The sequence below is a fragment of the Prionailurus bengalensis genome, chromosome A3 (genome assembly GCF_016509475.1).
Source record: "Prionailurus bengalensis isolate Pbe53 chromosome A3, Fcat_Pben_1.1_paternal_pri, whole genome shotgun sequence".
Taxonomy (NCBI): Eukaryota; Metazoa; Chordata; class Mammalia; order Carnivora; family Felidae; genus Prionailurus; species Prionailurus bengalensis.
The window spans coordinates 122691364-122716386 of NC_057354.1; positions in this window are offsets into that span (position 1 = coordinate 122691364).

Below are 25023 nucleotides of genomic sequence, written 5' to 3' on the forward strand. Positions count from 1 at the left end.
AGGGACACAATTTAACCCATAACTGTACATAATGAAAATTAAGGTAGGAGAAGTACAGGGATCTGCGAGAGATTTTTTTCTGTCTACTTTCCTGAATCATGCAAATTCCACAGGTTCCTCCTCCTCCCCAAACTCCTGCTTGGCTCCTCCATTCCACGGTGACCTCCCCTCTTCAGCTCACAACCTTCCTTGGGCCTATGTCCTTTTTCCTCTACTAGATTGTAAATTCTATAAAAGCAATTCTCTGTCTTCTCCTTCCCTTGTGACTGCCTCAGCAGTAATGAATCACCAAAGCCAGAGTGCTTAGTGGAGTTAGTGACCTGGTGGGTTTCCAGCATGGAGCAGAGTGGTGCCAAACACCAGCCTTCCCTGCCCTCACCTCCACCTTCTCGTTAGCCTGTGTCCTGCGGCCCTGGGTTTCTTTGGTTATAAAGCCCATAGGAAGTATCTCAAAAAAGCGTACACTCCTCCAGCAGGGACACTGAGAGAGTACTGGCAAGAGGCACCAGCAAGTGTCTCAGTACCTGGATGATTCTCTGTGAGAAAAGCACAGAAGCAGACTACATCATTCATTAATGAAAAAGGACAACATCATCAGAGGTCCTAATGATATCCTTATGGATCACAACGTGTACATACAGCACCCTTGCTTTCAGCAGGGAGATCAGATACAGGTATATATTCAGAGAGCTGTTAGTGTTTTGACACATAATACAGAATGAGGGGGGGGGAAGCCCATATACATCTTCATTTGCATCCATAAAGAAGTCTAGGAAAATGTATGTGCTTAATCTATAATATTCACCTATTGTATAGAATATTGAGCCTGATTGCAAACTTATGCTTCTGTGACCTTTTTGAATAAATGATTGGATTTTGCGGACCTGAGGTTAGAGATCCTGGATACTCCTAAGACAGCAAAGCAGATGGTGCATTAATAACAGGGGTATTAGGAGGATCGGCTTCCCAATTCCAGTGTATTCATTAATACACTTTAGACAGTTTAATTGCTTCCTGAAACACTAATTGAAAGAGGTTCATTTGCAAATGCCTAGGTTCTAATAATATAAGTCTGGCACAGTGCCACAAAAGCCCCTTAAATACTATTATAAGATGAATTGTGGCATTTAAATAAAGGCAGCTACATTTTTTAAATAAAATTGGTACAGTGAAATATAATGTATAGAATTTTTTCAGAGTAGGAAAAAGAAAGCACGGTCGGTGCTGAATCTTCCCAATATTGGGGTTTATGAAATACTCACCAACATCATGCAACTTGAGCCTTGGGATTGTGAACATCTGGTATACTCTGTGACTTCAGCAGCACAAAGCAGAATGTTCTCGTTTACATAAACTCATTTCCTAGAGGGATAGCTATGAATCTGTTATTTCAAGAGAATATGTGACCAAATGTTATACCTTTGAAAGAAGGATTTTCCCCTTAGAATCATTCTGCTTAGTGACCTTCCTTAAATTGTATTTCATGCCTTTATAGGCATATTGATTCTACACAGACTTCCCCAGTATTTACTAACTAAAACCCTGAGTGGTTAGGCTAAGAATACATAAGGAGTTTGTTTTCATGTGAAATAAATTAATACAGATGGATCAGCACCTAGGTGTTAGTCATTCTGTTTCTTTTGGTGGGATAATTCTTGAATTAATGGACATGAGTGTTGACTGGATTGCTTATCGGCTAATGGACCTATTAGTAGCATAAGGTATGACCCTGTTACTAGATAACAGTGATCAGAAGAAGTTCTAAATCTTCCACCAATGGGTGGGTCCTTTGATGGTTTCCTTTCTCTATGTGACGCAGGAGCAAGAATCTTTACATAAATTGTCATTGAATTAACTTCCAATAGCTGAACACAGTTTGGTGCCCAGGATTGTTCTGGGAATAGTTGAAGTCTACCTACAAAGATGAGCGAGACCCATGGACAAATGCAAGGCATGGCTTGGGTTTGATGGGCCAGGGAGTTAGGAGTGCACCTGCTTCTTTTCAAGCAGACAAGTAGCATTAAATCGATGGAGAAAGGCCTCCTGGAGCCTTTATGGTAAGGGCAAGGAGCTCTTTTGTGTCAGGAGCTACCGAACTTTTCAGGGAGAGAATAGTTTTCCTCAAGAAAATAGGAACAACTTGTTGCATTCAAATTTGGCCTCATTCCTATTGACTGCGGTCCAGGTCTAAATCTTTGTTCACTTTTCTTTCTTTTTGTTAAGTTTATTTATTTTGAGAAAGAGAGAGAGAGGGGGAGAGAGAAGGAGAGAGAGAGAGGGAGACACAGAGAGAGAGGGAGGGAGGGAGAGAACAAGCTGGGAAGGGGGAGAGAGAGAGAGAGAGAGAGAGAGAGAGAGAGAGAGAGAGAGGAAGAGGAGACAGTCTCTCAAACAGGCTCCATGATGCGGGGCTTGAACTCAAGAACCACAAGATCATGACCTGAGCCCAAATCAAGAGTTGAACACTTAACTGACTCTCTTTGCTCACTTTTCTACTTTAAGTCCTCCTTGTGGCAAAGACTAGCTGACTTCTGATAGTATCTATGTATTAAATTTACATGGTTCGTGCAATGCATTGTGCTGATTTCTGCTTTTAAGTTTATTGTGACTTTGATTCCAGTTATAATTTAAAAATTATATTTTTAGAGAGAAATGAAATTTTGTATTTAAATTATTTTAAAAATAAATAATAAAATGATCTTATCTCTTCCTTATCTCTTCACCCCCTCAGCCCTAATATCCTTGACAGTGATTCTGACTTTAATCAGATATTGTATATAGTACCTATCACAGAAGCAGTTATTACAAAATAACTTATTTTATCCTCTCCATATATCATCTTCTGTTTTCCTCTCTTTTCTTCTCTTGCTTTTATCCCAAGAAGTGATAACAAGTAGACACTCAGTAAATTTTGGTGGAATTGAATTGGATTGAAATGGAGATAAATATGCTTTAGAATGAATTGAAAAAAAAATCACCTAGGGGCACCTGAGCAGCTCAGTCAGTTGAGACTCCGACTCTTGGCTCTGGCTGAGGTCATGATCCCAGGCTCGTGAGAGCCCCACATCAGGCCTGCTGAGCATGGAACCTGCTTAAGATTCTCTCTCTCTCTCCCCATCCCCCTCTTCTCCACCCCTCTCTGACCCCACTCTAAATTAAAAAAAAAAAGAGCAATATCTCATCCTAGGCTAAAGATGTACTAAGTCAAGGGGTCCCCATGTTTGATTTGGTTGCTGGATATGTGAAACTGTTGGATTGACATCCTGCAAAAGAACAGACTTTGAGAGAAGATTTAGCCCTATAGTGTGTGCGTGTGTGTGTATTAATCATTCTTTTTTTTTAACGTTTATTTATTTTTGAGACAGAGAGAGATAGGGCATGAACGGGGGAGGGTCAGAGAGAGAGGGAGACACAGAATCTGAAACAGGCTCCAGGCTCTGAGCTGTCAGCACAGAGCCCGACGCGGGGGTCGAACCCATGAACTGCGAGATTGTGACCTGAGCTGAAGTCAGACGCTCAGCCGACTGAGCCATCCAGGTGCCCCAAGTATTAATCATTCTTAGGGTAAGAAGGAAAACAGGATGCTGCTGGTCCATGAAAGCCAACACAACTTTTCTTTTGTATGTCTGAACATGTTCACTTCACCTGATTTCTTTCAACTTCACTATGGCTCCTCATACCCTTTCACTACATACCCACAGACCTCAGGTAAACTCAGAAATAAGGCATATCTTCAAATGAACCACCTCCTTCCTCATCCCTTTCTTTATTCCCCATCTCAGTGAGGTAAGAAAACCCCTAGTTATTCTCAGTCCCTCCCCTCTCTCATCATACCCTTATCTCATTGGCCACCAATTTTTGCCTGTCCTGTCTCCTCAGCTTCTATTTGACTTTCCTGTCTTCTACCTCATGCTCTCTGAATCCGTTCTTCACACAGGTTCCCAGATGAAATTCCTAAACATGAAATCTGACCCTGTCACTCTCTCCTGCTTAAAATCTGCAGGCTAAAGTTTAAATGCTTTATAAAGATATTCTTCCTCCAAAGCTGCCCAGGCCTTTTTCAGTGGTGGAGTTCTGTTCCCTACTCCAGGTAGATTATTCCCTCCTTTAGGCCTCTATAGACTTTTGAGTTGCTCTGTTATAATAGGATTCACAGGCTATAATTACTTATTTATTTCTCCATCTCTCTAATAGTTGGTCCTTGGAGGCAGAGCCCCGCTTTTGTTTTTCTTTTGTTTCCTTATCCTCATCATTTGCCAAAAGATGGGCCTGTATTAGGTGCTCCATAAATGACTATCGACTGTAATTGGATGTAACAGGAAGACGATTTGATTTTTGGTGAGAAAAGAAACTTAACAGAATAAGAACCATATAGTGTCAAAGAGGAGTCAAAAGTATGTCACATTAGAAGGTATTATGCTGGATATCTGAGTATTCCATCCTTACGGAAATGTTTACACTATAGAAACCAGACTGTTGAGAGCTAAGATCTATATGACTTTGTGGCTCAGATCTTTATAGCTTCTCTGTGTAGAGTATCTAGCTCTCTCTCAATTTCTGCATGTATGTACATTGATATACATACATTTCAAAGACTGAAAATGCATCTTAATATGTATAAACAGTGATACATTTTAATGAATATAAAAAGTTGCTCAGGTGGGTTACTTGATATCAAATGTACTTTTTTCAACTTGCTAAATCCTCTCCAACCAGAGTTAAAAAGTCTCAAATTACCTTCTTTAGGAAGATACCTTTATAATATAACACAGTTCCTTAAGTAATGTATTGTTTGCTAATGAGAAGTTCACCTGGTGCTGTTTTGGGTAAGGACCCTGAGGGAAAAGGGTTTGGAGAACTCAGTCCTAGACCTTAGGGTAACAATATGATTAGCTGATATTGTGGTGTGGAGAGGAATGAACACGGGTAAAGTCTTAGACTGATTTTGAGCCAAGATTTGACTACTAGCATGTTGCTTTTATTTGATTTTGAAATACTATGATAGTTTCCCTTGTAACTGGTAGTTAATGAAAGCAGATTCAAGTGATAAGGATGTTTAGGGGTAAGGGAAAGGTAAGGATGAGGTACTTTCGGGTTAGATACTTTAGGGTATAGAAGTCCTGGGTTCTCCTGACAGAACTGAAAGTGTCATGTCTAAAGAGTTAACAGGTTGCCTCTCAATATTTAAATGCCTACCATTCTTAACCCTCTCATTATTTCCTTCTCTTGCTACGCACTACTGTAAATGTTACTGACTCAGGTCCTTGGGCTCTCCAAGTAACAGAGATTGACCGGGGCCAAGTAGGAATTCCAGGAAAAACTTATTGGGGCTCATGCTCGAGCACAAGGGAGACAGTGCAAAGGAAAGAGTCCCTCAGGTGACTCCATGAACAAAGGCCAGGGAACGTTTTTAAAGAGGCTAATTGGGAAAGGAACAATGTCTAAGCCTGTTGAGGCAGAGGAAGGCACAGAAAGCAGGGTGTGCAGGCACAGTGGACAGAACATGCTTCATCATGCACCATGTGTCTCATTAGCATGTTGAATCTCCACCCCTGGGCATTATAATGAGGGGGAAAGTTGATGAAAGGTCAGTGCTGGGGTACATCTTGGCACAGACTGGTTTGGTAATGTCTTCCCCAGTCTGCATAGTCCAGTCCCCCCTTGGTATGCATCCTCCTTTGGCATTCCTACAAGATAGGCTGGTCAAGAGGCATAGAATTTCAGCTGTGGAGGAATGCTGGGTTTCATGGTGAGGATATAGGGGACCAGAGTCCAGTCCCTGCTCTGTCTCAAAAAACACCAAGTAGCCACAATTTCAGCTGCACATAAAACACTGATTTAAGGATTTTCATCAATGTTCAAATCTGATCAAGAAAGACATTTGAAGTTGAATGAGGATTTAAAAGCTATATCCACCAGAAAGGAATCAGAAAATAAAGTGTCTGGCAATGGCAATAATTCCTAAAACAGTCTAATATGAAAATTTAACTTCAGTTGCCTTAGACATATATTCATTGATGTAGGTATGACTAGTTAGTGCTAATCATAAGGAAACTATTAACCGTTAATTAACTATCGATCCATTCATTCCCAAACAGAAACCAAGACCCCCCTCCTCAATCTCTATCTCTCATATACATATATACATATAGTGTAGGTCACTAAAATCTACAGTAAATAACTTTTCATCTCAACTTGTTTGCATTTTCCTTTGTATAAGTCTTGAAAGAATTAGTCTGACAAATCTAATATCACAATCAAAAGTGAAAGAAGGCATGTTTAGACTAGAAATAAGATTAATTTTAAGGACTTGGACTGAATTGTCTGTGTGTACCTCTTTCATACTCATTAAAGCAAGTTCAAATAAATTTCTGCAAGGGAATACTTCTTAGGCCTTGTCTCTACATGAATATAGTGAAAGCTCTCTTTTAAAAAATCTCACATTTCTCACTGTACACTTAAACTGGTTTTGTGTAGGGGACATTGCCATATTTAGTCTGCCTAAGTAACTCAATCCCCTTCCTATTATGGAGGCATTGCACTTTGATGAGTCTTAGTGGAAGGCCCACTCTGGAATTTAAAGGAAGACAGAGGCTCCATTTCCCCTTCCCGTTGTTGATAAGGTGCAATCTTACCCGCTAAGCTTTGCCAACTGGATGCTTCTGTCCCAAGATACAGAGGTATAAAGACTATTTGGAACCTATTTCCATGATGGTGATGTCCAGTATCAGCAAGAGAGGTATCAATCAGTGGGGTCCTAACTGTACTTTTCCTATGACTTGATTTTGGCCCTGATTACTGCTCCCTTTACTTTCTTAGTTTACCTAAGACATTTTTTAAGATTATTAAAATCTTAAATGATATATACAGTCTTACATGTTCAATGTAGTTTTTTACATTTCTTCTAAAGTTTCCTTAGTAAGATTTGTTGTATTTATGAGCTGTCACTGCTTGAACATAATGGGATGGCTTTCAAGTAATCTCAGATTTTACACTGGCCCTTTCCCATCTCACAACTAATGCCCTAAATCTGTGAGTTTACTAGAGTTAAACTTTATAAAAGAGTACAGTTTGTTCTGTTTTATATTTTGGTGTGTTGAATTATCACTTGACATTATTATCTAATCTGGGTTATGTTTAAAAGTCAAAGTCATTAAATATTTTAAGCTTCCTTTGAGGTTTGTCTTTTCTTATTAGGGCTGGGGCATGGAGAAAAGGTACAGCTGAAAGAAATTGGTAATGAAGGTGCCAAATCTCATGTGTACAAAGGGTCAAGTTCTTATGTAAGACAGGAAAATTCTAGCTTCTCTAAAGATGAACTAAAGAGAACTTGATTCCAAGTGTGAGACTTTCAAGGAGATTTAGAGGTCAACTTTTCCTCCTTCTATCTAAATGTGTAGATAAAGTCTTTTAAAAAAAAGTAAGAAAAATGTGAAGCTGGTAGCAACTGAGTAATTTATAGGTCCTGACAGTGGTGTCATTGATAAATCTGCATAGCCAAATCAGTTTTAAAACTTGTGAAGTTCTAACAGAAATCCGGGTTTCTTTTTTGGTGATCTGTCTTTAACAGTGTAAAGGTCAGAACTGGGCTGATCAAAATCAGTCAGGGTGTAAGAAAATGCTACTCCAGATTTGCCTGCTGGGGGCACTGTCTTAGATGACAAGACATGCCAGCCCTCCAAAAGTGGTTCAGCTGTGAGGCAGACTGCCCACCCAACAGTCTGAACAGATATTGTTCCTGTGTTTGTGTTTCTGCTCTGTGAGGAAATTTAAAAAGTTATTTTCTCTTTTCCTTCCTTCTTCTCTCCCTCCTTTCCTCCCTCCCTCCCTTCCTCCCGGCTACTGAGATTTGGCTACACTTCATTTTTTTTTTTTATTGTAAAATGTAGTCCTAAAGAGAATTTGGATGACAGTGGGCAAATCCGGCTTTCTACATGGCTTCAAGTAATTGATGTGACAGCTTTAGACAGACATATTGATTAATAATTCTGTCCCTGGCAGTAAGTATCCCCACCAAGCCTGTTTCCATTTTATTATCGTGTAAATATGTAATCTGCATAAAATTAAAGCTGTTATGTACTTGAAACATTGTCTGCTCACAAGATGCTTATTCTAAAGAACAGCCATGGCTGAGGTTGCTACCCTGTGGCTCTCTCTCTCTCTTTTTTTAATTCAATCTTAATTTTTCCTCTCCTCACTTCAAAACTGTGTTCCCTTGTCATCATTCCTTCTAAACTGTTCTATTCTCCATCTTAGGCATCTCTTTATGGAGCCAGAATGATTTTGAGTGTGAACATTCGGTGCTCATGTCACCACCTCTGCTGAAAACTGAACTGTTAAATTATGAATTTGTGGTCTCGTTTCACGCCATAGTAGCCCAGGCTAAAGCACTCCCATAAGAAATGTCAGTTTTCATCTAAATGCACTCAACAGTAAATGTCTTCTCCCTGGAGCATGCCCTATTTGTTGAAAAGAGACACAGATTTTTCAGAGTTCACATGTTGTACTTCAGGATCACACAGCTGGCTTAAAAATTAGTGCATTTGGAATAATTAATGGCTGACTGGAGGCATTCTGCTGTTAAGTATGGTCCAAAATGTTCTTGACAACCAGAATGTTAGAACATTTTTTTAAAATTCTTAGATGTCTGTGTGTGGAAGACAGACCTAAATGTCCAAGCTCATGACACGTCTGTACTAATATATTGTGAAGATTGAGTTAAAACACGAAGTATCGACAATTGTATCAGATACACAGTAAGTGCTTAATAAAACTGTCTGTTGATAGTGTTCCTTATCTTAGTCCAGTGACTCTTATCTTGTGTTAGGGTATTTAGAAACTGCCAATATTCAAATTTACATTATGGTCATCCTGGAGAATTCTGTAATTTCATAAACCGGGTGGTTTGTAGGGTTATGGCAAAGGATTGTTTAAGGAACAAATAACCTCATGAATTTAGGAAAGGGGGTGTCTCTTAACCCTTTCATTCATATTTATTGGCTCTTAGAGGATGGACACAACTCCAGGCTTGAATAGAACCTGGAGAGAACCCTATTTATGAAACAGGGATCCAGGTTTGCAAAGTAGCTCATGCTTCAGTTAGAAATGTCCAAGACTTGGGGCGCCTGGGTGGCTCAGCTGGTTAAGTGTCCGACTTCCGTTCAGGTCATGATCTCTCGGTTCGTAAGTTTGAGCCCCGTGTCAGGCTCTGTGCTGGCAGCTCAGAGCCTGGAACCTGCTTGGGATTCTGTGTCTCCCTCTCTCTCTTTTCCTCCCCTGCTCGCACTCTGTCTCTCCCTCTCTCAAAAATAAAGATAAAAAAAAATTTCTAAAAAAATGTCCAAGATTTGACCAGTGAGCAACCCTTTCTATATTGGTTTAAACTCTCCTTGGGACTGCCCTCTTTTGCAGGTCGTTACTGAAAAAGAACAAGTAGATACAGAGTGATTATCAGCAAGGAAATCAAATGCTGAAAATGCAGGAAGGGACTGCAGGACAAGAACAGATAAGGAGCACCCCACCTGGTCCAGTCCCAGTCCTCCTCCTATTGTAAAAGGTGGAAATTCTTTGAGGCCTGTTAGCTTATCTCCCCAGTGGAACTGAATTCTGTGATAACGGGAGTCGTCTTAGATTCACACAGGACACAGGGCTAAGCACAGTCGCAGGCACAAGTAGGTATCTGCCAAGATTGAAGCTATGGAGACTTACTGTCAGCATTATCGGAGGGATACCAGAGAGAAAGGACATAGGGGGAGATAGGTGATTTGGGCTGCTGTTCTTACATCCACGTTTTTGAGCTGGGACAAGTTTGCTTCATGTTTAAGCCACTTCTACAATGAAGATCACAGCTATAGAACTTTGTATATAGAAGGTCCTTATTACCTTCTTGTGAAAGAATGAATGAATAAAAGAAACACATTAAGATGTTTAGAACTTCCCTTGGATTTTTCTTGTTTCTCACCTGAAAGTAAAATCCACATCACCACATAGACCCTTGGAAACATTTTCCATGACACTTACAGCTTTGAGTTCCAGTCCATGGTAGTGAACTTGAATGCAGGTTATTGGAGTTCAGACCTTAGGTGGCCCATATTTGTGTGATCTTGAGCAGTTTCTTGAAGAATGGTCCAGAATGTGACAAAAAGAAAACCAACCTAAGTCATACTGGCCTCACTGGGACAGAAGTAGAATTTCTGTGGGAATATCTGCTTTGGACTATATCATATTCATACACTGATTTCAAGCTATGTACTGAGTGCCTATCCTGGGCCAGCCATTGTACTAGGTGCTAGAATATAGTAGTGAACAAACCTAAGTCCCTGCTCCTAGAGCTTGTATTCTCAGGAGGAGGAAGAGAGCAATATCAAGTAAGCAAGTAGCTATGAAGTATGTCAAATAATAGAAAGTACTCTGCAGAGCCACAGAGCAGAGTACAGGGCACTGGGTATGGGGGTTTGGGAAAGAGGTTCAACTCAGTGGGCAGACTTTGGAGTAACTTGACAATTGTATAAGGACCTAAGGGAAGTGAGAAGCAAGCCTCATGGGCTCTCAGAAGTCCAGTAGTTGGAGCTAACTTCTTTCTTCAAGTAAAAGAAGTTAGATATTCAAATAAAATTGTTGAATTTGCCGTTCGGTAATGAAATATCATAATCTGGAGTTCAGGACTGGAGACAGATATTTTGAAATTCAGCCAATGGGAGGCATTTAGAGTCCTGAGACTAAATGTGTCACCAAGAAGAATGTGTAGATGGAAGAAGAAGGGTCCAGGGACTGAGCCCAGAGGAGTTCCAGATGTGGAGGTTGGGGGTGTGAGAGGAGAGGCCTAACAGAGACTCAGAAGAAGTAATTAGTGAGATAAGGAGTGAAGCAGAAAAGAACAGTAGCTCAGAAACCAAGGGGAAAGATAAAAATATCTGAAAATAATTAAATATCTAATTAATACTAAATCAATTAAATGTAAGGTTAATAGCTAACATCAAATAGATTGATATCCAACATCTCTTATTTCTAGTATAACTATGGCTAAAAGGCTTTGTAATTTTCTGTATATTACTAAGCACTAATTTCCAGCATTGGGAAAATAATATTGGTGTCTCAGAGGCATTTCCATTGGCTTAAATGGAAACCAAATGTTTTTATCTGAAAATGACATGAGGATGGCTGGGAAGTCTTCGCACATTTAGCTTCATTTCCAGGGAGGCATGCCTGATCCTTGACAAAGTTTGGATGGATTGATTTAATTCTCAAACATGCTTCAGTTTCAGCAGAGATTGAAACAGTGTCTCACACCCACCATCTGGGGCTGGTGTCCCAGATGGAGTGCCAGTTCTGATAACATTAGGTGCCTCCAAATGGGGCTGTTTCTGGAGGCAGTTCACAGGAGAGGGTTCATGTCAGTTCAGGAAAACTTAAGAATGAATAAAGAACACAAACTCTGATCGTGAGTGAGTTATCTGGGGAGAATACTGAGTATTTCGTTTGACCAATTGAGAACCTACTCTGTGTCACAAAGTATTGCTAACCAGTGTTGTTAGGTTGAACAGGAGACAGAAGGGGGGAAATACAATAAAGTTAAATAAGAAAAACAGGATTACAAAATTATATTATTTATGCAGCATGAAGGGAAAAAAAGTTTAAAAAATTCATGTATGAAAGAACTGGAATAAAAGGAATTTAGGGAACAGGTAATATTCTATTTTCTTTTCAACAATTTTCCATATTTCCCCAATTTTTCTAATAGGAGTATAATTGGCCTTTGTACCAGGAAAGTGAAATTTCCCATGAAAAGAAGAAACTGGAAACTTTATACATTTATTTTTGCCTTAACTTTCTATAGGGGCAAAAAATAGTGCTCATTCTTAGTTATCCTTTCATGGAGTTTATACCCTATTTATGAAATTCAACTTCATCTATGCTAATGGCTGTGAAAGTCAGGCAGCCACCGTACCTCCTATCACGGTGGATTGCCTGGAGTGCTGCCTTCTCAAGCTGCTGTTTTATTAATGATCTTGAAACTGAGATACTAAGGGATGAAGAAGTGTTAAAAAGACTTACTGATATGCTACCAACATTTGCCAAGAAAATGAAATCCACTAAGATGAGAAAGCACCGGGGAGGCTGGGGAGAAGCCAACTGTTCCGTGTTCTGAGCCTCTGACCTCTGCAGTCATGATTTCTAAAGACTAGCCTCCTCAGGCCAGACTTGGGCTGACCACCCTCTGCCTGCATGTAGACAGCAATCCTCTGAGACATGATTTGTCCTTGATGAAGCCTGGATGGATTGATTTTATTTCCAAACGGGTTTCAACTGCAGCACAGATATAATTTGGGAGGGGAAAAGAAGGCTTTAGGCCTCATAATACTCTCTCTTTATTAATTTTTTTAATAAAGGAAAAGGATTATTCAAGATATGATTATCCGGTGGCCCAGTTTGCATAAGTTAAATTACATATCATTAATATGTTACGTTTTATAAAATTAAAAAACGCTGTTAAATGGTTCCAGGATCTTTCTTTTCTTTTTTTTTTTTTTTTCCTTTCAGGCTACATGTAGGTATATTTTCACCACTTGTTTTATTTAAACCGAAGAAGGCAGTGTGTGTTCTGAGGCTGTAATAGACATCAGCTGCAAATTAAATACCAAAAATGGAATTGTGTAGAGGTGGGCTGTGGTTGCATGTTTCTATAGAGAGTCATTGTTGGGGGCCGCTTTGCCGAGAAATGCCTAGGCCTTTGGGATCCCCAAGACATACTTGGTAAAACAAGACTGTGACACAAGGTCATTGAAGGATCAAAAGAGTTCACTCGGTTTTTAGAGTAGCTGATGTCTTCCATGCGTAAATAACCAAAGCGGACAAAGACCTGAAGACTGATCTTATGGGTGGGTGGTGTCAAAGCTCGGGGCCAGTTACCTAGTTGTGACAAAGCTGAAGGAACTGGAGAGATGACCTGGGAAAACGTGCAGTGGCAGAGGGAACAGGTGGTAGGCACCATCGTCTATTGAGTGCTTGCCAGTGTTTGGCCTGCATTTTAGAAACTCTCTCTTATGTCCTGCCCACCAGTGGTCTCCGGGCTGGGTGGTCACTTCTCATCTCCTCAGATGAGGAAATGGAAACTGAGGGGCGGGGGGTGGTGTAGGGGGTGTTGATCATTTGCCCAAGGTGATATTGTACAAGCTTTCCAACTGTGAGTCCAGAATCCATTTTCTTAAGCACTTCACAAGTCCAGACTTCGACTTTATTAGATACCATGTCCTTATATTGCTGAGTTCTTAATTCCCACTTTTTAAAACTTTCTTATGAACTTCTAAAAACTTCTTTCTGTTGCCTCATCCCTGAGCATCTGCAAACAATCAACACCTCTAAGATGAAATTCACCCAAAATAGCAGGGCCTTCTAGTACAATGAAACCCATAAAAGGCACACCTGGTATTCTTGAAAAATAAGTGCTGTTTTTGATGGATTTAAATTGGACTTCAATAATAGACATATTCAATCATGTTATATTTGACCTAAAAATCACCTCGAAGTTGTCAGATGTACATTTGTGAAAACTTCCATCAGATAGTGTGTGCTGATGTGATTTACTAAAGGAGATTTGACACGAATGGCTAAATTGTCAGAAGTAATGCAGCAATTTTTAAAAAGTGTGTTCCCCCACCCACCTGGAAATGGTGAGATTCATTAGCATAAGTGCCTGTGCCGAGGCCATCAGGCTTTTTCCAAATGCTCGGCAGTCTAATTGGATGACTTCTAATCCAGGACTGTTCAGAGTCCTCATCGCTTCCTACTCAAGAGCTCTGATTGATTGGACAGTGATGAGTTATAAGGATTTTCTCGGAAAGCGTGTCCCTAGGCTTCCATACGTCAATAGCAGAAGGAACAGGCCCCGAAGAAGCCTGAGAGTTACACTCCCAGCTTGTCTCTTGTTCCTGAGAATTATACTCTCAGCTTCTCATAATGGGATAAGATGATTTTAGCGTCTCCTTTGTTGCTTATCGACCTGCTCCATCTGTTACCGTCCTTCAGTTTCCTAACTTAGAATCTTCTTCTCTGCTTTTCCCACCAGAGGTCCTGCTTCCTTCTCTCACAGTAATTAGTTAGACTTTTCATTATTCATAATAAACTATCAAGGATATGCCAACACTGAAGTGGAGCCTGTTTTGCGTTGATTCATTAAGCAAATACTTATTGAACCCGCATGAGGCACTGTTACAGGCATTGGCGATAAATCAGTGAGAAAAAAGCCTCATGAAGCTCATGTTCCTGGAGTGGGATCAGATAACAAACAGAGAACGGACTAGAAGGTCAGGCTGTGATAGGTGCTCCAGAGAAGAATAACATGGTGGGGAGGGGATGGAGGTCCTGGGAGCAGATGCCATTTTATTCTGAATGCTCAAGGAAGATCTCACTCATGACTCTTGAGCAGAAACCTGAAGGAAGTGAGGGGAATTCGTGTAGCTGTCTGGGAAACAGAGTCCCTGACAGAGGGACCAGCAAGTGCAAGGGACCTAGGAATAGGAAGGAAGTTGTTGCAGCTGCAGGGAAATTAGCAAGGGAACACAAGGTTGGAGGGGAAGCCAGGTGGAAAGCTAGATCATGGAGGTCTTGTAGACCGTGATTAGGGCTTGGGCTCTTACCACAGTGATAGAGGACACCTCTGGATGGGCTTTTAGACAAAGAGTGATGTAATCTGACATTCACTTTAAAATTGTCTTTTTAATTTTTTTTTTTTTAATTTTTGAAAGAGAGACAGACAGAGCATGAGCCAGGGAGGGAAGAGAGAGAGGGAGACACAGAATCCAAAGCAGGCTCCAGGCTCTGAGCTGTCAGCACAGAGCCCAATGAGGGGCTCAAACTCACAAACTGTGAGATCATGACCTCAGCCAAAGTCAGACATTTAGCCAACTGAGCCATCCAGGCGCCCCCTGACATTCATTTTAAAAGAATCACTGTAGGTACTGAGAGAAGCAAGGACAATCTGAGCGCAAGGAAAGAAGCTGGGGAACAATGGTGGTAACCTAGGAGAAAGATGATCATGGCTTCACATCAGGCAGAAGTAATTAATGGAGGTGGAAAAATCAGTTGCATTTGGATGTATGTCACAGTGATTCTCTGAGGAAAGCTTGAAATTAGGTATTGCAAATGTTTTAAACTTCTCCAGCTCCCCAAATTCTTACATCTAGTAAGAAAGTTTCCAGTCTTCTAGATGTTCCTTGCTCTTCCTTCTCAGGTCAAGAGCTACAGGATGTCATAAGGAAAAATGAAATGAGGTTGGTGATGGATAATCCTAAAGTGAGTCTTGATTCAACAGATACACAACTATGGGAGAATTACTTCCCTCAACCTCAGTTTCTTCATCTATAACATGGAAATAAGAGTAGCATCCAACTCTTGGGTTTTCAGGGAAGATTAAATGACATAAATTTATGGAAAGTACTTAGTGCTATGATTGGTATGTAGGCAGAGTTCAGTAAACACTAGCTAGTGTTATTGAAATTAGTTTTAATTATTGTTCTATGTACATTCTTCCTTCTAAATCTTCAGTAAAGGCTAACATTCTGTTCTTCTCTGAGACCTGAAGCTTTCTTTATCAGCTTCTGAAGCAGTCTACTTCCAGCACACTATGTCTCAAATACTTTGACTGCAGCATCTATGAGTGACAGGCTCCCTGTTCTTTCTTCTTTCCCGAACCTTGTGAGTGGTCCTCTCTCTCTCTCTCTTCATCCCTCTCTCTCTCTGTCTCTCTGTCTCTCTGTCTCTCTGTCAATCCCCAGTAGTTTTCATTTTCATGAAGTTTGCTTCTTCGTCTTCATTTCCTGAGTACATCTGGGAGCTTCTTCTTCACTCTTATTTCCTGAATTTCAAACTCATGCCAACAAAGCCTGACACTGAGGAATACTCATTAGATCCTTGTATCTGCTTAATTTCGCTAATGTCTCTTTCTTTTCCAAACTTCTTCTTTCTGTTTCTGTCTGTTCTTTTCAGCCAATAGCCAGTCCAGAGAGGCTGCCAGAGCCTTGCTGGTTGGCCCCCTTCAGGCCCTGCTTGCTAAGCTACCAGTATAGCCCCTATTCTGTCCTCTTCTCTCAAGTCCTGGGTACATTTCCCCTTTGCTACCCCTTGGCTGTCTTGTATGGGTAGGTGTTTTGAGGCTGGGTGCCTGGGAGGAGAAGCCTGTCCAGTACGTCATTGCCTACCAGGTGTTTTCTTGTACCAATTAGGAGGTCACTAAATCCTAGTTGTGTCCTGATTAGACCCCATATTCCTCTTTGCTTTCTAACAGAATCAAATGTAAGTGTTGTCTCAGAGCTTCACCCCACCTGAGTCCCATGGCCCCATTCCACATTTCTGTTCCTTGGGGACCTAATTACTCTGATGTACTTGCAGTTCCATAAAGCTGGTTGTGATCCTTTTAATCTTACGCTTTATGAAGTGTGCTGTGAGCCTCCCTAAAGTTTGTAATTCATCCATAAAAATAATCACACACTATTAACTTTTTTTCCTTTTCCATTTTTGTGATTTCCTGATGATAGCACTTGTATTCTATATGCATTCCACAGAAGACTCAAGAGCACTAATACACACTCAATTTTTATTAAAAAAAGAAGGCAAAAGAGAGTCCTCAGAGAAACATGACAGAATTAAGAATTATTATGAAGTGTTACACTTTATCTTTAGGATGGGACATTGACATTTTGAAATTCCCTGTTTTTTTTAAACTTGAATTATTTTGGGGGCGCCTGGGTGGCGCAGTCGGTTAAGCATCCGACTTCAGCCAGGTCACGATCTCGCGGTCTGTGAGTTCGAGCCCCGCGTCAGGCTCTGGGCTGATGGCTCAGAGCCTGGAGCCTGTTTCCGATTCTGTGTCTCCCTCTCTCTCTACCCCTCCCCCGTTCATGCTCTGTCTCTCTCTGTCCCAAAAATCAATAAAAACGTTGGAAAAAAATTAAAAAAAAAAAACTTGAATTATTTTCATTTTTTTGGTAAACAAACAAAAGCATTTAAATAACACTTTATCAGGGTACCCGGGTGGCTCAGTTGGTTAAGCATCTGACTCTTGGTTTGGGCTCATGTCTTAATCTCATGGGTCACGAGTTGAGCCCCATGTGCTGACAGCGTGGAACCTGCTTGGGATCATCTCTCTTCCTCTCTCTCTGCCCCTCCCCTGCTCACACGCTCTCTCACAATAAATAAACTTAAAAATAATAAAAATAAATAAATACCACTTTATCATTTGTGATGCACTTTTTTTCCTATTCTGTTATTCACACAATATCTACAACACAGAAAGCTTCATTGGAGAGAGACAAATAAATACATTTTCTCCCCTCAAGGAGTTTCCTCTCTGATAGATTAAAGACAGATTTAAAATAACTCATGAGTGGGCACCTGGGTGGCTCAGTCGGTTGGGCATCAGACTTTGGCTCGGGTCATGATCTCATGGTTCATGAGTTCTAGCCCTGCTTTGGGCTCTGTGCTGACAGCTCAAAGCCTGAAGCCTGCTTTGGATTATGTGTCCCCCTCTCTCTTTCCCCCTCCGCCACTCATGCTCTGTCTCACTCTCTCTCAAAAATAAATAAACATTAAGAAAATTAAAAAAAAATAACTCATGATTGTTCAGGTAGAACTATTATTCTGTGGTTGAGCTAGGGATCTTTAATAGATGATGTATCTAGACCAGTGGGAGAAGGGCTGAAGAAGCTTCTGGTGCATCTCTCTCTTTGCTGGCTGAGCAAACAGCTTAATCCTCAGCTTCTCCACCTGTCTTCTTCAGAGTGCCAATAAGTCCCTACCCATTCCCCCAACCTGGCCGACTGTGCTGGGCTGGGTTTGTGAACTGATTGCATATGTTACCAAGAAAATTATTGGGATGTCAAATGGTGCTGTCATCTTTCTGGCAAGATATTCTTGAGCAGATTGTGATCCAGTGACCTACAGGCACATCACTCAAGATGCCAGTCCCACTGCTGGTCCATCCCCTACCTTTGTCTCCAGGCCGGAACCCCATCTGCCAAAGGAGAAGTACCAATAGATCCAGAATTCTATTTCTTCAGCCTTTTTCTAGAGCTGCTGCCCCCAGATTGGCAGCCAGTCCCAATGCCTGGCAAGGTGAGACTTGACCCATAAAAATTCATTGCCTCTTTGTCCTTCTCCATCAACTTTTAACATGTCACACAAGAGTTTCTCCCTGCAAGTGCAGTAAACTACAAAGATTGAAAAGAGGGATGACAATTTTCTTAAAATATTTTGAGTTGTGATTTTTAAAATATTTTAAACCACAAAATAAAGAAATACTTAACATACGTTAAATATTTGCTTGGAATAGTTCCTCTTTCCCTCTCCTCACCACCTCCCCCCACCCATATCAAGTACTTTCCTGTCCTTTTTCTTGAGATAATTGTGTGTTTGTGTTCTTGTATTGCCCCAGGTTTTTTCATGTCCCTTTGAAGTAGACTTAGTTTGATATTCTAGATGAGTATTGTGTTTATTTAATTACATAAAAACATAATACTTTTCAAAAGTCAACAAGCATGTTTGAGCACCTCAAAGCCTGCCTTATACACATCCAGTATGAAAGTTTAGCTTGTTTAATTTATTGATATGTAATCTTCCATTAACTCACTCCACAAATTATTATATATCAAGTAAGGTATATGATACTAGGCAATAAGAGGCTGGAAAGATAATCAAACGGGTCTTGTACTGTATGACAAGAAACATGCAGTGCAAAAGTAAGTATAATTTAAAGTTGAATATGGCAGATGTCCAAGAGAGATACTTAAAAAGTGTTGTGGAGAAAAGTGGGGTAATTAATATCACTCTCTTTTTTTTAAGGTAAAGAGAAACTTTCCATTTTTCTTACTAATACTATTGCTTGCCTATAAAATTCATTTTTATAAACTCATTTTCAACATAAAGATTGCATCTACTTTTTTAAAACTTTTTTTAAAGTTTATTTATTTTGAGAGAGAGAGCACACAAGCAGGGGAGGGTCAGAGATAGAGAGAGAATTTCAAGCAGGCTCCACACTGTCAATGCAGAGCCCAATGTGGGGCTCGAACTCATGAACCGTGAGATCATGACGTGAGTGGAAATCAAGAGTCAGACACTTAACTGAATGAGCCACCCAGGTGCCCCAAAACTGCATCTACATTTGAGCAGGGAAATGGCTTTTAAAACCATTCTAATAGAAATATCGGTTTAACTGGTGACCAGTGGTTATTGCTGCTATGACTCTTTATTGATTTACTCAGTAAAGAATAGTTTTCCTCCTTTATGCTTTTAACATCTCGAACATGGTCCCAATCCTCACAGCTGAATCAGACACCACCTCTATCCTGTTGGAGCATGGCCACTGGAGAAGCACACACCTAGTAATTCATTTCAGACCATGAACGGTCTCACGTCAGACACATTACTCGCCGTCTCCTCTTTTTTTCATCTGCAACTAGGGAAATAATATCTGGCTCTCTCTGCTGTTATTCTTTTGAGGCCGTATAGTCACTGTAGCTAGCAAGCATTAGGAATTAGAGACATCCATACCTAATGGCCACCTCATGAAACTATGCCAGCCTGTGGTTTAGGATGGCTTATGAATTGTGAAAGTATTGTGAAGAATTTCACAGATGTGTAGAGATTAAAAACACAACCTGTGACATCTCCATTGCTCTGAGGGAAAAGAAAATATTTTGGATACTTTGGATTTTCTTAGTGGGAAACTGAAAATTTAAGGAATTCACATGCTTGCCACCTGTGGGGTCAGATTTTTAGCATTCCGTGTAAGGAACTCTGATAGCATTCATCTAAATTTATATTGTTTCCTTTGTCTTCCACCTCTAAGAGTCAGGGAGGCTTGCTTGTTTGATACTACATTCTGGTTCCCTCTGCAGAGACACCTTTGTCTAATTATCTCTCTGGAAAACTTTTACTTCCTCGTTGCCTTTGCCTCTTCCTGATCTCTTCCCTCTCCTCAGTCAAACATATGTGCTCATTTCTCTGTCGTCATATCAGCCTCTGCACATATTTCTGCTGTGGCACTCTACAGTAATCAGTTGTAATTGTTTCTGTGTCTTCCTAATATGCACTAAATATAGTATCCTTACTACCTACAATAGTAATTGGTTCATAGAAACCATCCACTAAATCTTGAAGGAGCAGAGGGAAAAAAAGAGGGACAAAAGGACTAAGAAATCCAGGAAAAGAATGGGGTGTCTGGGTGGCTCAGTTGGTTAAGAACCCGAGTCTTGATTTTGGCTGAGGTCATGATCTCACAGTTCCTGAGATGGAGTCCTGTGTTGGGCTCTGTGCTGACAGCATGGATCCTGAGCCTGCTTGATATTCTCTCCCTCCCTCACTCTCTGCCCCTCCCTGTCTGGTCACACACACACTGTCTCTCAAAATAAACAAATAAGCATTAAAATAAAGAAATACAGGAAAGGAAGAATAAAGAAAGAAAAAAGGCAAGAAAATAATCTTTGGTCAAATTATGCCAAGTATGTTTTTCCACATTTTCTTTTTTCTTTGAATTTAAAACAATATAGAAGTGAAATATGATCATTGTAAAATAGTCAACAGCATTATATAGAGTTAAAAATTAGAAAATGGGATCATGTTTTGTTTTTTTTCCATTTAAACATATATACTGGGTTTCATGCAACTGTCCTACATATGGATCTATTAATTTATTTTTGCAAAATTCTGGGGGTGGATCATAAATTAAATTTCCACTTACCTATCAATGGATATTCAAAACATCATGCAAGATAGTCTTTGCAGATAGGAGTCAATATTCATGTAGAATTCTTAGAAGATGAAGTGATGGATCCAAGCAAATGTGCTTTACCTCTTGATAGATTCTGCCAAAATGTCTCCCACAATCAGTGGGACATTTTCCCTACTATTGGCAACCCTGGACATTTTTAACCTCAACTTTTATAGAAAAAAATTAAACTATAAACTTTTATAGAAAAAAATAAAATTTTTATTTTAATTTGTGTGTACCTCTAGTGAGGTACAATATCATTTTATATGTATTCATCATTTCTTGGAATTACTTTGTGCCCATCATTTATTTACAATTATATCACACTATATTAAAGATTATACCCTTGTGTCCATTGGATATGCAGTAAATACTTTCTCACAGTCACTTACTAGGATTTTGGATAAAATTCTTATAAAGATCCACTGTGTAATGTAATTTAATTTCTTTATAGTTGTTGATCCATGTGTCATTTGCACAGTTCTTCTGTGTCAACAAGAATTAGCCGGAGCCCTCTAATCCCCAAGGGTGCTGTATAACAAGGATTTCACACCACTTCAGTCCCAAAGGGAATCAGATCCTATACGTAAAGCAAGGAGTTCCTCATGATGCTGAATATTTAATGAAATTGTGCTCCAGGTTGGACTGATATGATATGCATGTGCTGCTTCCTTCCTGGTGAACTCTTTAGTGTTCTGAAAAGCATGATAGTGATTCTGACATGCCCTTCATGGTTTAACAACTTCTTTCAAGAGAAACTGCACACCTGCAAATTGTGCTTGCATCTGATCTGGCATGATCAGAACCCTCATTATTCTGTAGCGGGTAGATTCTCTTAAGGGTAATGGATAGTGTTGAAGCTTTCCATTTAATTTTTGTTTCAGAATACTAGGTCAGAGGATATTTATTATATTTGCAAGTTCATTTACCTTTTGGTCTTGTTTGATTTGAGTGTCAGATGTAGAAATTTAGCCAATTTACATCACCTTTAGGGGAATGTATTAACTCGTTACTGGCCTTGGAAGATTACCTCCACCTGCTTCCATCCTGCATCACCAAGTGGAGTTTTCTTATATAAGTATATAGCAAATATATATATATATATTTGCATATATATACACATATATATTATATATATAGCTAAATATATATAGCAATATATTACTAAATATATATATTTACTAAAGAATTTCCTAGGATTCCTCAGAGCTAGAGAAGAAGAAAACACTTGTGTAGAAAATCACCTCAAGTCCTTGTAAACCTCAGGAACATTTATTTAGGACACACAAATACACTAATCTGCATTGATATCATACATCATACCAAGTTCAAATCATCTGTCTGCATTTTAAGACTAACATTGGGCTCTACCATATCAATCCCTATCTGCTTCCTTTTATTTTTTAAATGAAGGTATAACTTACATATAATAAAATTTATCATATTAAGATATACAATTTGATTAGTTTTATAACACTATGTAATCAATCACTACCTCAATCAGGATATTTATGGAATATTTTTAATCACTCCAAAATGTTTCTTTTTGGCTCTACCTAGTTAAAAGCACCCACAGGGCTCCAGACAAGTACAATGTTTCCTATTCCTATAGTTTTGGTTTTTCTAGAGTTTCAGAAAAATTGACTCAACAGTAAATAATAATTTACATCTAGTATCTTCTACTTAATATAATGTTTTGTGATTCATCCATGTTGTCACATGTATAAATATTAGTAGTGTTCAATTACATGTATGTAACACAACTTTTTAATTTATTAGTAGGTGTGTGTGTGTGTGTGTGTGTGTTTCCAATTTTTGGTTATTAAGAAACAAACTGCTGTGAACATTCTAGTAACTTTGTGTGAGTATATATTTATTTATATGTTTAAATACTTCTGATAAATTTGCTGAGTCATATGGTAAATGTATGTTTAAATAGTTGAGAACTGTCAAATTATTTTGCAAAGTGTTTGCATAATTTTCACTCCCATCAGCAAAATATGAGAATTTTAGTTTCTCTAAATCTTCCCTAGCACCTGCTATTGTTAGTCTTTTTAAGCTTAGCTATTTAAGTGGGTATGTAGTGATATCTTATTGTCGTATTAAATTTGCATTTCCCTAGAGACTAATGACATTAAGCAATGTTTTTTCATGTGCTTATTTGTCATTCATTTATCTTTGGTGAAGTTTTTAAAAATCTTTTATTCATTTTTAAAAATTGAATTTTTGGATTTTTACTATTGACTTAAAAGAGTTCCTTATGTATCTTGTAAACAATCTGATGTGAGGTATATGTTTTAAAATATGTTTTCTAATCTGTGATTATTTTCTTATAAGTGTCTTTTTCTTATAATCTATTTTCTTATAATCTATTTTCTTATTTCTTATAATCTATTTTCTTATAAGTGTCTTTTGAAGAACAGAAGTTTTTAATTTTGATGAAGTCCAACTTACACTTTTTGTGGCTTGTGCCTATTGTGTATTCTGTAAGAAATCTTTGCCTACCAAGATTACAAAGATTTTTCTCCTATGTGTTTTTTAGGATGTTATATTTTTAGCTATTACATTTAGGTCTATAATTCATTCCAGGCTAATGTTTATATAATATGTGAAATAAGAACTAAGTTTTACCTTTTTGCATATTCGATTGTCTCAGAATTATTTTCCCCACAGAATTACTTTGGTATCTTTGTTAAAAATTTGTTGACATGTGTCACTCAATTTATCAACTTTCTAGTGTCTTCCAGGAATTATATACATATAATCACACTAGTATAATACTTAACTGATTATGTTAGCTTTATACAAATGTTTGAAATCAGGTTGTATAAGTCTTCCAACTTTGTTATATTTCAAAATTGTTTTGGCTACTCTAGGTTCTTTGCACTTCTTTATAAATATTAGTGTCTATAGGTCAATTTCCACCCAAAAAAAGAAGATAATCAAATAAAAAATCAATAACTCTGGGCTAATTTAGGGAGAATCAACATCTAAAAATATTGGGCCATCTGACCTATGAACATGGTATATGTATTTTTTTTTTTTGCAGTCATCAATTCCTTTAACAATGTTTCATAGTTTTCAGTGTATAGTTTTTCACATTTTTGTTAAATTTAACAAATTTGGTTTTACATTTTTTATATATGATTAAATTAATGAAGTTGAGATGGGAGAGTATCCTGGATTATCCTGGTGGGCCTAGTGTATTCACAAGGATCCTTTTAAGAGGAAAAGAAAAGCATTAGAATCAAAGGAGCTAAGAAAAACAGAAGCAATGGTAAGAGTGGGGCCATGAGTGAAGAAATGTCTTACCTACTGTTACACCCAGCTTTTAATTTCTCATGAACAATTATATTTTTTCATTCTAAAAGTTACATTTGATGATTTATTTGAAGGTTTAAGTTTTATAATTTCAATCTCATCATCTATTTTCTCAATGTTATGATATTGGTTTGTTGAATAATATTTATTTTAAAGTCCATATTTGATAACATCAGTCTTTAGGTCACCAATGTCCATTTTATTACTTACCACCCCCCCCCCCCCCGCAAGGGTCCTTTTTTTTTCTTTTTTTTTTTTTAGTGCATGGAAAGCTTTGATTGAATGTAAGACATTGTATAAAAATGCTATAGTTTCTGGTTGACATTATCTTCCTCTGGGGACCATTCTCTTCATTTTCTGGCAGATAGCTATATTAGAGGAGATTATCTTTAATCACAGCCTGAGCTCTTTAAGGGCTGGTTTGCCATTGTCATTGGGCTTAGGCTAGAATAGGTCATCTCAGTCCTTAGGTACAGCTCTCCAGAGACAACAATTTAGAGCCTGGATTGTTTACTAGAATCACTGCCCCTGGGGAACTCTAGTGTTTATCTGCTCAGTGCCTCATGACTTGAACATTCTGCTCTGCTATTGAGCTATTTTTCTACTTGGTTTCTTAGCCTCTTAGTCCGCACATCCTAAGGATTTGGCAAATGCGTAGAGGGAATGATCTAGTGGTTCTCAATCAGAGTGTTTTTTCTTCTCGGGGGACAAGGGACAATATCTAAACTTATTTTGGTTTTTCATAACTCTGGGGGTAGGGGGCAGATTGTTAAACATTTTACAGTGTTCTACAGGATAGCCCCTCACGATAGAGAATTATCTGGCCTGACATGTCAATAGTATGGAGGATGAGGAGCCTGGGTCTAAACCACTAAGTATCAGGTTTACTTCCCTCTACCTCCCTTCTCTCATAGTCTTATTTCCTCTAGACTTGACTGTCT